Source organism: Heterocephalus glaber, unplaced genomic scaffold (genome assembly GCF_053883595.1).
Source record: "Heterocephalus glaber isolate CG9 unplaced genomic scaffold, H.glaber_assembly_v1.0 deba00001465, whole genome shotgun sequence".
NCBI classification, from domain to species: domain Eukaryota; kingdom Metazoa; phylum Chordata; class Mammalia; order Rodentia; family Bathyergidae; genus Heterocephalus; species Heterocephalus glaber.
In genome coordinates, this window is record NW_028258312.1 from 21,699,809 (window position 1) to 21,712,268 (window position 12,460).

The following is a 12,460-nucleotide window of genomic DNA, read 5'->3' on the forward strand; positions in this document are numbered from 1 at the left end:
CTAACACTGTGCCTCTGCTGGGCCAATACACCTGACTTAAATCGCCCACTCCTTTCCCCTTCTCTTCTCAAAATGCCATTCATCTCTCACCACCGGCCTCAAATCCTACTTCTTCAATATAAGATCTTTCTGACTCCTCCAACTAAAATGAATTCTCCAAGCCCTGAACTCCCCTGGAAATTCTTGTCTCTACCATGTAGTTGGAAATTAATCATACAGTGTCTTGTGGTAGTGAAAAGAGAGCTTGGACTTTGAAGTCAGGCAGACTTGAGGTGAATCCAGACTCTACTACAAAATAACTGCGTGACCTTGGACATATAACTTGTGTGATAACAATAGTTAACCATCCGGTACTTACCCTGTGCCAGGTACAGTTTAAAATGCTCCACGTGTATCATCTCATTTAATCTGCACATCTACCCAATAAAATAGGCGCTTGCGCAGGTCCTGTTGTCTCCATAGGAACAGGCACACACAATGCCCTTGTCTGTATGTCCACATCTACACAGGGAAGCATTCACTTACAACCTTGTTAGTAAGCCATAAAAACTCTGCAGCCTGGCTGCAGTCCATGCTCGGTGCCAGCAGTTTATAAATCTGACTAAGCTCATAGGACTATTAAGTGGGACTATGTTACAGTGCTGTATACGTGGTAGCTGTCTGACAAATGGTATTTGGTGTCCCCTTGCTTTAGTCCCCATGAACTGCTGCCTGGTTTGCCCTTGAGTGCCTTCAGCCTCACCTTTCCCCACTCCCTGACTTCCAACACCATTGCTTCCCTGCAAAGCTTTTGTGCTTTCACCCACAGAACCACTCTGATTCCCTCTGTGCTCCAGACCTTCACTCCCCTCCCCTGGTTCTTGCTATCTGTACAGAATCAGCTTGGTCTGACTTCCTTTCAAAGCCGTCTTCACATACCCCCGGGCGGTGATCCTATTGCATCCTCCACATGTTTACATTAAAGCCACCCAGGTAACCGTGGATTGTTTCAACAAACTGGAAAAAGCTGCAAGACAAGGGCTTGATCCAAGCTTTACTTTCCCAATACTTTGGGCAGTAACTGGAACTGTAGGCATTCCGTGGGTGCTTATTGAATTTTCCTGATAAAAGGAAATTCATCTTTTTAAACTTGATTTGCTCTAGAGAAAGTTCTGGCAAAATGGATTCCCAGTAATAGAATGTCTTCCAGGAACGGAACAGCATTAGCATTTCACAAAGTGTGTTCAGTACAGCAATCTGCTCTGTGGGGGAAAGAAAGGTCCTGTGGCCAAATATATTAGGGAATTACTGCATATTTTTACTATCTTCCTGGATATCTACAGCTTGTTTAGGGTGTTTATTAATTCAATAACTATTTTTTTGAGTTCTATACACTTAGTATCCAAGTGTAAGACAGAATCCATGTCCTCAGAGATTTACGACTTATCAGGTCTCTGAGAGATCCTGCAATAAAGAAGCACGTTTTACCTTCCTTAAACCAGTATATATTCCAGTATATTTGATCAAAAGTTTTCTACATATTACTTACTATTCCCAATTCCCATTTTGGAAATATTGGCAATCAATGTTACCTTGGTCCGACAAGGCTTTTCCCTTTCTCGTCACCTAAGTTTACCTTTGTAGTACTTCTGAGTTTCTTGATAAATGAATAAGAGAAAAGTGTAATTGCATAGCCAACAGCTCATGATATCCTTTAGTAAACATTAAGAGGAAAAACAAAGTATAACTAACCTAAGAGCAAAATAAAAGGTAAATGATAGGAAAGAGGAAGATGACTTTGTGGAGATTGGAAGAGGATTGAATGAGGGAAGGACAAGGCAGGAAAAAGCAGAAAGGACCAAGAGAGAGCGACATACATGAGCAAATTCCCAACGGTGAGGGCATTTATGTGGACCCTAAAAACTTACTAACAAAAGGTAATTGTTGCAACTTTTGACCTTAGAGCTCTATTTGATACTTACTTCATATACTGAAAGTGTTACATAACTGATGTTAAGGCACTGATAATGAGGTAAAGCAGGAGCAAATAGAAAGTTCTTCCTAGAGATAGAAATAAACATTTCTCAAACTTACTGACTTATAGCACCTAAATTAATATATGCTGGGTAATATTGTGTTTGGTCCAATTCACATTCCCATAGTTGCTATGATACTGTCATTTGATGTCTACATTAGTCTACAATATGCTACCACACTTAAAGGGGAAACAAGAAACATTACAAGAAAAAATCAAGTACTATTTTTCTGTCACACATAGATATTTCTTGCTGGGTAAGCACTGGGGCACTGACTAAAAATTTCCTTGCTTGGTTAATTGATATTTTTTCCATTTAATTTTGTGTTTCTTTCAAAACATAGTAACCAAAAGAAAAAATCACTTTATCAGTCTCGATTAACCTTGAGACTTCACATTTTTAAATGTCTATTTTATATTATTTTCTCTTTCATTTATATTACAGTTGTTTCAGATGTTGTCTTTACTACTTTCATGAGTATTTGTTCTATAATTCTTTCAAAATTACCCTCTGCTATTCTCTCCTCTTCATTGTGGGAATTATCCAGGATTTAATTTGGGGATCTTATCTGAATACTCTCCTTGACATGACACCATGACATATTTTTCAGTCATTCCCTAGGTATGATATGGTATTTCAAACTTACTGTAATTTCAATTGGACTCATATTTTAACATATCCCCAAAAATAGTAATAGTGCAATACCTTCCCAAATACAGTCTTTAGCTTTTTTGATATTACTTAGCTGATACCAAATCAATATTTTTTTTGACTTTCAAATGGCTTTTGGCTTTTTCTTTTTTATTTATATATTAATTGGTACATTAAGTGGGATTTCAACCTGCCAAAGATTAAAACTACACCCATACCTATCACCGTGCACTAAACTAAGATAGAAGTGGATTAAAGAGCTAAATATCAAGACAGAAACAGTAAACTTGCTGGAAGATAAGTTAGGTAGAACTCTCAAAGACATTGGCATAGGAAAAGACTTCATGAACAAAACCTCAGTAGCACGGGAACTAGCACAAAGAATCAACAATGGGATCTCATCTTATTAAAAAGCTTCTGCACTGCAAGAGAAACTACCAACAGAGCTAAGAGACAACCTACAATGTGGGAAAAAAATTTTAGCAGGTGTACCTCAGACAAAGGCCTGCTATCTAGAATGTATAAAGAATTGAAAAAAGTCAGACCCCCCAAATTCAAAGACTCAATTCAAAAATGAGCATCCGAACTGAACAGACATTTCTCAGACAAAGAAGTAAAAACAGCAAATAAATATATGAAAAAATGTTCAACATCACTAGTCATTCGAGAGATGCAAATGAAAACAAATCAATATTTTTTTAACCTCAGGCATGACAGGATATTGGCCTTTACTGTCATCTTCTAAAATCACCTTTGCATTACTTCCTAGCTTGAATCAAGTCTAAAATACAGCAAAATGGGTATTCATTATTTCCTGACTCTTATTTATTGCAATGGTTGGCTCTTCATTTTTTCTCATTAACTATATTAACCTAGGATTCCAAATATGAATATTCCATTCGCCAAAAACAAACCACCAACAACAACAAACCTTAACATTTCTCTTTTTGACTTCCTCTAATAAAAAGCATCCTGTATGCTCTCCTGCTTCCTGGGAGGAAGATGTTTCTGAAATATGGAAATTGTGCATCTCAATTTTGCTACTTAGTTCTCTGTCATTCTCTGTACCCAGATGCTGCTGAGATACTGTGCACTGATATTTTGTGTACGAAAAATACCAGATAGACTCAATTGCACCTAAAAAAATGTTAATACATAAGTTACACAATTGTACCAGAGAGTTAAATTTCAACAGTTTTCTTCTCCCTGGTTTTCTTTCATAATTGAAACACGTTAATCATCTCTTGAAATAAGATAAAGAGATACAGAAAGATAAATTGGAATGGATGGATTAGTAGAAGAGAAATGCCAAGTAGAGATTATGCCAGTTAATTTTGGGCCATAATTATTTAGTTAAAAAGAAAACATAGGTTCATTAGTGAGCATTACAAAGTTAATTAACTAAGCTTTTAAAAAATGATCTCAAATCCAACTAAAATAAAATTGAAACAGCACATTATATTATGAAATTAATTGAACTAAATACAGGTGTCTTATTCCATCTGGGTATTTAAAATCTAAGACAAGTCTACTTGATACCTTTTTATATTTAATGATACAGCTACAAATGTGATAAGAATGCATACATCAACAATTGTGTAATAAGCTAGAATGACCACCTTCTAGAAGTTCCTGAATGTGCAATAAAATCTATATTAATAGTTTCATAATGACTGTTAACGGTAAGAAAAAAAATTATAACTTTGAAAACTGTATTTAATGTAGAAAATAGTGAATACATTTGTTATTCGTTATCTAACACTTTATAGTATGATTTTTTTCATATCCCACAAGTTTCATATTGGTCCAGCTGCCCTGGCGTACATCCTGGTTCAAATCAGAGACAGACAAACATAAATAAATAGATGAAGTTAAACAGGTAGTTCTTGGAGTTCCTTTTTGATGGAGCATAGAAAAATCTTGTCATCAGGTAGTTAGTTGTTGTTAAGAAGGATGACTAGTTAGTGCTAATAAATAATTCACTTTTATACATGTTTTGAAACAGTTATTTGATATTAACAGTCTGGGGGCATAGAATGCCCAGACTTTCCATAATCTATGTGAGATTCGTGTAGCAGAAGAAGGTAATAAGTCCTTAGCTCTTCATTATGCTATACTTAAGATGTTACCTCTGGAATTTTTAAAGCTATTTTTATTTCTTTATAAAATATACTAAATTATATTTCATAAAAGACTGCCATTGATGTTGACTTGGCAAAATAGTTTTCCTATCATAACATCTCATCAATGATATTTCAAATATGTTTTCTAAATGATAAACAGGTTTGGAAGATTGCCTAAAATTTAGGTGTTGTAAATTAAGAGTGAAGAGTGCCCTGTAATGGGAGGAGCCTATTTGCACTCTTATTTTCTCCATGACATCAAATGAACGAACATTTATTTGCCCATGTCACTTAATGTTCAAAGGACTCCCAAGAATTCACTGTAACTCAATCGACAACTTTCATTTTCAAGAAAAAATTATAAGGTGAGGGTAATGATAATATAAAACTGTCCTTGAATCTGTTTCTATCTATGTAAATCTTCATCAGGCAAAAGATTTTATATTCTAGTTTTTATTAATAGCAAACAACTAGGTACAGATCTCCAGATTTTTTTTATAACTGCTAATGTATTGTCACTGTGTTTAAATTACTTGGACTTTTGTGGGCCTAAAATAAGCTGTTGTGATATTTGAATCAAGATATTGAACATCTTAATTTAATGTTAATGTTGAAATCCCATTGGCTGCTGTGTAAGGACGGGCCTGAGTCCTTCCTGTGCTATTAAAGATGATCCAACGTTTCTTATCTCAACAATTAAATCAGAATTATACATGCTTTCTCACATTTTAATAACTTCCAGATGGCGGGTAAACTAAAATAAAACTCAAACTTCAACAAACGTGTGGGAAAATATTAACATAGTACAAAAGACGAAGAACACTAAGGAAGTTATTTTCAAACTAGTTTTTCCTTGCTTTAAAAAAAATGCCCCTGGCAAGAATAATGATGCTTCCATAATGTTACTAGAGCGCTATATTTGCAAAGCAGCATGCAAGCCTCATAAAAGGGTAATGAGTTCCTTAAGTGATAGTAAAATAAGCCTTCATGTAGAGAGATGCCGAGGTGCTACTGTTCGTGGGCAGCAGTAGAGTGGCATTACCTATTTTGTATTGCAATTTTCACTAACAGAAGAAAAAAAGGAATTACAGTAATGGTCACACTTTCCTTCTGTGACATAAAAATGGACTCTAGTGGAGTTCAACTAAGTAGAGAAAATGATGAAATCTTATATAAAATTTATACTTATTTGGCCATTCTTCCATAGATATACATGTTATTTGAGTAGTCTAGGAGTATACTCTTCTAGTTGGTCTTAGAATTGCCCCTAGGTAACTATTTTTAGTTGATTTGATCTCTTCTACGTGTATCAGTTATTGTAATTTCATAAAATATGCATGTTTTTGACATTCATATTCTATAACAGTTTTATTTTCCCCTCCATATTTCCACCTAAAATCATAGTGACTAAAAGGGCTAATTCAATATTAATAACTTATTTTTATACAAAAAATAAGAACTTCAGAATGTTAGCAAACTAATTCTTTCCTTAAAAGAAAAAGATCTTGTTTATCACATAACTCAATCCCTTAAGAATGGAAATTCCATATTAAATTATATTGGCTAATTGCCTTTAAAATCAAGAATTTCCTCTGTCACTATATTTAATTGGATTTCTTGCTCTTTAGTAACAAAGGGAAACAGATGCTCATAGAATTCAGACATTTCCAGTAAGTAGCAGGTATGGGAAATATCTTAGTGTTTTGTGATATCAATATTATCAAGGAAACATGTTAGGGTGAGGTGTGAGATTGTATCAAAAAAGCTTTCGAGTAAAATTCTAAAAGATTCAAGTGGAAATGATAAGTTCTCAGGCAGGGATTTTAAAAGAAACATAAATAACATCAATGACTGTGGAGAAGGAAATTTCTAATATATGTATACCTGAAGCAAAAGTACAACTCCAAGAAACTAGAGGATTAAACTGTCTGTGTTTTCATAAAAAATTTAGGCCATTAGTACTGAACCAATGTTGTGTTTTTCTCTGAACAAATATAGAAACTCTTAGAATGAGTTAAATAAAGACAAATGTGATAAAATACTTTTCTGCTTTCCTTGAACAGGTTGTATGTATATTTCGACCATTTAGATTACATACTGTATGTACTAGGAACTACACGAGAAAATTGCCATTGGTCTGTAGCTACTAAAGTATAAAAGTCTGTGCATGTTTCAAAAACTGCAACATAGGGCCTGGGATTTAGCTCAGTAGTGGTGCCACCTGCCTCGCAAGGGTAAGGTCCTGAGTTCTATCCCCAGTACCAGAAAAGAAAAAAAAAAAAACAAAAAACTGGAACATAGAGGCAGCCTTTCAATCCTAGAACAAGAGACTGGACATTGTATTAGACTATCTTTTCCTCCTGAGAGCAATTAGTTTGTCAGGACAGTCTCAGGCTAGATCACATATAGTATTTAAAATAGGTGTTTTCTGTTAAAATTTTCCAATGAGGTTGCAGCTAAATGTCTATTTTCCTCAGGGGAAATGTAAACAGAACAAAACAACTACTCTTAAGTTCTTCCCCAAATAGAATGCATTTTTTTTAAAAAAAGACAACTTTTTCCATGTAATTATAATTGTTCAAGGCTACTTTGCTCAAAATTAAAATTTTAAACATCCAGGCCAGGCAATAATTGATAACAAAAATGAAAATAATATTCAAAATAATAAAATTTTAAAACCAAAAATGAAACATAAACAAAAGCATTTTATTACAACAAAAATTTTTAAATAAATTGAATTAAGGCATATTTGAAAAACATGAAAGTGTTTTTGAAATAATGCTACAAGGAATAATTTACTTTAGAAAAAAATGGCTAAAGTAATATAAAGCAGATAGCCTTTGTCTACAATGTCACTTATTCTGTCACTCATTTAATATTCATTTATAATGCTATTCCTGGAGGCAAACAGCTATATATAAAAATAAAATACAACGTATGTGCCAATGAAATGTTATAAAATATTATTTAACAATGATGTATTTTTTATTACCTGATTCATCCCCACAGTAGCAGACTCCTGTAGCATCACATCCCATTGCCTGAGTGTGATTTGCAAAATTCCAGGATGGCTCCCATGATCTCCATCTTCTGGTGTTCTTCTCATTAGTACATTAGGCTACACGGCAAAGAAATTTTACAAATGTCATTAAGGATACTAATTAAGTGCACTTAAAACAAGGAAATTATCAGGATGTATAGCCTAGTAACTAGAGCTGGGTAAAAGCAGAGTTTTCTGCAGATGATAGAAGAGGAAGCCTGAAATCAAAAGCATGAGAGAAATTCGATGCACTCTTGTTGGCTCCGAAAGGGAGGGAACCACTTGGGAAGAAGACTTTAGAGACCCCTGGAAACCCACAGTAAGCCTGAGCCACCAGCCACCAGAGAAAACTTTGCCCTTCAGCTGCATAAGACTGAGTCTGAAATCATAAAAGAGGTCACCAAATAAGAGCCCAGGCTGACCAACACCTTGACCTTAATTTTGTAAGATCCCAAACTGTGAACAGTGTGTGCCCACCTGGGACTTCGGAACCTCACAGCTAAGAGCTAATAATGGGTGTTGTTTTAAGGTATTAAATTTGTGATAATTTGCTACCCACAGTTTAAATTTTTTTAAAAAAAACCATACACTAAGACTAAGCTGTTACACTAGAAGCCAAAACTGTATTTTGAATTTGGAAACCCTAGACTCCGAGCAGACACAGCCCCCAGTGAATACATGATTAGTCAAATGTAGGCTTCAAAGCTCCCAAACTTTCCAGCATAAGGAGACCAGATGAACTTTCTATAAGCTAGAAAAGGGGCTTCTGGAATTATAACAGTAATGCCACATCTAGGACCTTCAGTAGTGGTGGGTTTCCCATAGAGAGAGAGACCTGCCACCTCTCCTTTCTCCAAGGTTTGACTGAAAATGGAGGATTAATGCCCACATAGACAGGTTTGATTTCTGAGAAGCGGATGGGTAACATCCTTCTTGAGAAGAGACTAGGATGAATAGAGTTGGTAATCTTGGTAAATAAATCATAACTATTAACCTACTTGACTTTATTTGTCACATATATAAATGACCTTCATCCATTATTACACTTAAAACTCATAAAAACCACTATAAATAAAATCATTATTTCCTCTATATTACAAATGGAAAACTAAAGAACAAAGAAGTTAAATAATACTTTCAAGTTTCCACAGGAACTAAGACTTTAATCCGAGTAGGCTCGCACCTTGGTTTACTCTGAAATACTGCTGAAGATTCCAAGAAAGCAAGGACAGTAAGTGGGAGAATCAAGTAGAGAAAACTGACTCATCTTGTTTTCAGACCAATAGTTTGTAGGGATCCTCTCAAAACCCTATAGCCTCTACCATAATATACACAACACATCTCTAACTAGAACGAGGTAGTAGGAGACACCATGTGTACAAACCTGCAGAGTGAAGAATCATGCATGGATGGCCCGAACATTCGACAGTAAACCCTGGTGGGCTCAGCAAGATAGCAAAATCATTTTGAAAGGGGAAAAGACTTAGCAGAGACCTAGACCTAAAGATATCTTAAAATCAAGGACTCAGACAAGAGAATCCCCAGAAGTTTTGTCAACCACTGAGAGCAAAATTTGCCTCTGGTTCTACTCCACAAATACAAAAGGAAAGTCTTGAATTCAAGTCTTGTACCTTATTATGTTTATATTGGAATACAATGCATATTTTATAAATAAGAGAATTTCAACTCATATTTTCATTAGCCATTTTACAGAAATTTTATATCTTACTTTACTTATATCCATGCCAGATTACCTTCCTAAAAATAAGCTTTCAGGATTAAAAAAATGAAAATTTTTACATTGTCCTTCCAGTTCAATTATATAAAATTGAATTATAATTTTGAATAAATGATTGACTGTCAACAGATTGGTCTAGAATATGAAACACAACCTGGAAATAGTAAAAAATTAATTATCCAAATTTTATGAGAATTGCCTTCCTTTATAAGTAAAATTTTAATCTACTTACACAAGCAGTGATCGACAAATACAGTGAGTATTTAATTTTAAAATATTACAGTAAAAGACATTGCTAAGAAAAATGAAATGAGTGAAGTGAAGAAGAGTATTTTGAGTATGTTGAAGGGGATTAAGGGTAATACATCTTTTATTCTAACAAATTCATTACTTAAATATTCACCATATTTTTGATGATGACTCATCCTTTATCATTTTTATAATTGTATGTCCACTTGAAGTTGTATGTAATCCTTACACATACTTTTGTTCTTTTAAGTCTTGTTTTGACATATCTGTCACCAAAAAATAACAGAAAAGCACAAGTGTTTATTGGAAAAAATAAATGGATTTAATAGAAAATATGAATTTTATTTATACTTCTGTTTTAAGAAACCAGTTCAGGAGAATATCGTACAGTAACTTCATATCACAATACATGACACCAGAATGTTTTTTACATTTAGTTTTAAGTGAAATCTAGAAATTTTCGTTAGATCTAAACTTAGCTGTGTCTCCTCGGATTCATAACTTGCTAACATATGCTGTGTTTCTGATCACAATTCTCATAATCTGTGAAGTGGTTACAGATGTCTACTTTTAAATAAAAAAAAGGATCAATTTCCTAAGGAATGGACGTAGACCATGTTTCTAATTTATGGCTGGAAAATTTGTTCCATTTTACAGATGTATTTTTACACCTGTAAACTCCTAATAAGATTTGCCATGCCTGAAGATTCTGTACAGTTCCTTTTCATAAGAGTTCTCAAATAATATTTGCCAAAGATCCATCCTGAGGCTGTTATGGAATTTTATGCAGTAGTCACACTCATTTTAAAAACAAATCTTGGAATATAAGTGAGTTAGTAATTTCCTCTTTTGACTGAATAGACATGGGTGATCTCAATACATTTTGCTTTTTGCTTTGAATTATGTGAATCACCAGTAAGTGGAAAGAGATTTTATGTTTGACATTTATTGCAGACATTCATAGAAATTTGATCCTAAAAGTTATGGATTTTTATTGAATGATGTTACTGAATAATTCACCCATTCTTTCAGTTAAGATATTAAGGATCAGAAAACTATAAGAGAATAAGTCCTGGCTGTACTAAGTGGAAGATCCAGAGCTGAATCCAGGAATTGTCCGTTCAACTTCAGTGATCATCACCTCCCACTGCAAAAGAAGCCAGGCTGAGGACCTTTGGACAGTGCTATCTAATGCATGTGTACTTTGCATTTCTATTCCAGGTGTCCAAACACTTCACAAATAACACTTTGCCAGCATTTATCCATTTCCTTAAAGTTTTATTAGAAACAAAGTGGTGTGCTGTACTATAAACAATGTACAAATGTGCCAATAACTATGTAGATATTTAGCAGTAAATTTTATAAATTTTCCCAAAGCATAATTCTTAGAAAGACTGACTCATATATCTGTTTGTACACAGAAGTATAATAAAATTAAATGACATTTCTGGGTGTTGTATCCATTTCTAAACTCTTCAATGCTTTGGTTCTTCCTAGTTTCATTGGAATGTTCTATCCTAGATATTTATTAACAATTGATATTCTCTCTCTCTCTCTCTCTCTCCCTCCCTCCCTCTCTCTCTCTCTTTTATCTATTTCTGAACCAAGGTTCTATCCTAAAAGACATATTGAATAATACAACTTCATGGTAAATCATGAAATATTTTATGTTAAACAACATGGTTTCTGTCTAGTATTACTGACATTCTTTGAAAAGTTATTAGAAATATCAGGTAGCTAGAAACATTACAAATTCATGACATAATAAATGTAGTTTCCCAAAGTCAAGTTCAAACAATTCTTCATAATTAAATAAAGTACCATTGGTTTAGAAAATTGCTCTATTTACTAGATATATGTTCTCTAAACAGTTTTGTTCATGAATTTATACATTCAAAAATGCTATATCCCAGGCTGTACCTATTGGTAGAGTGTTTGCCTAGTATACACAAGGCCCTGGCTTTAATCCTCAGCTCTGCATAACAAACAAAATGAACTCATTGGTTACGAAGCCAAGGGAAGTAATGCTCGGAAGAGTGGGAGGAGGAAGGAATTTGGAAAGACTGCTCACTAGGGGCTGAGTCACAGATAACAGCAAGAAGTTCTGGTATGCTACTGCATAGCAGCATGACTACAGATAACAGTAATGTTCTCTACATTTCAAAAAACAGTAGTAGGATTTATTTTTTTTTAAATTTTCACCATTCAAAAATGATAAATGCTGGAGGAGATAGAAATGTTTAACCTGATTGAAACATATATGACATACACATGTATCAAAACATCGCATGTTACCCCATTCACATGAACAATTTTTAAGTTTCATTTAGTAGTTAAAACAAAATTAATTTAAACAAAGAAAGTAATGGTACCTGTCATGTATTTGGAAGAAAATTTGAAATGGTGATCACAGCACCATAGTTGCTTGTGATCATAAAAAATAGTGATTTTTGCAAGTATATATTACTTTGTCATCCATCACTTGCCTTTCCTTTTTACATAAGAGGCATTTGATTTTCAAATCTGTGATAGTCATGAATTTATCTTCTTAACTAGATCCACATTTATTATAGGATTTCTTCACTATTACAGATTTACTTTGGTCTAATGATAAGCTACTGGGAAGTATTTGGAGGACAAATAG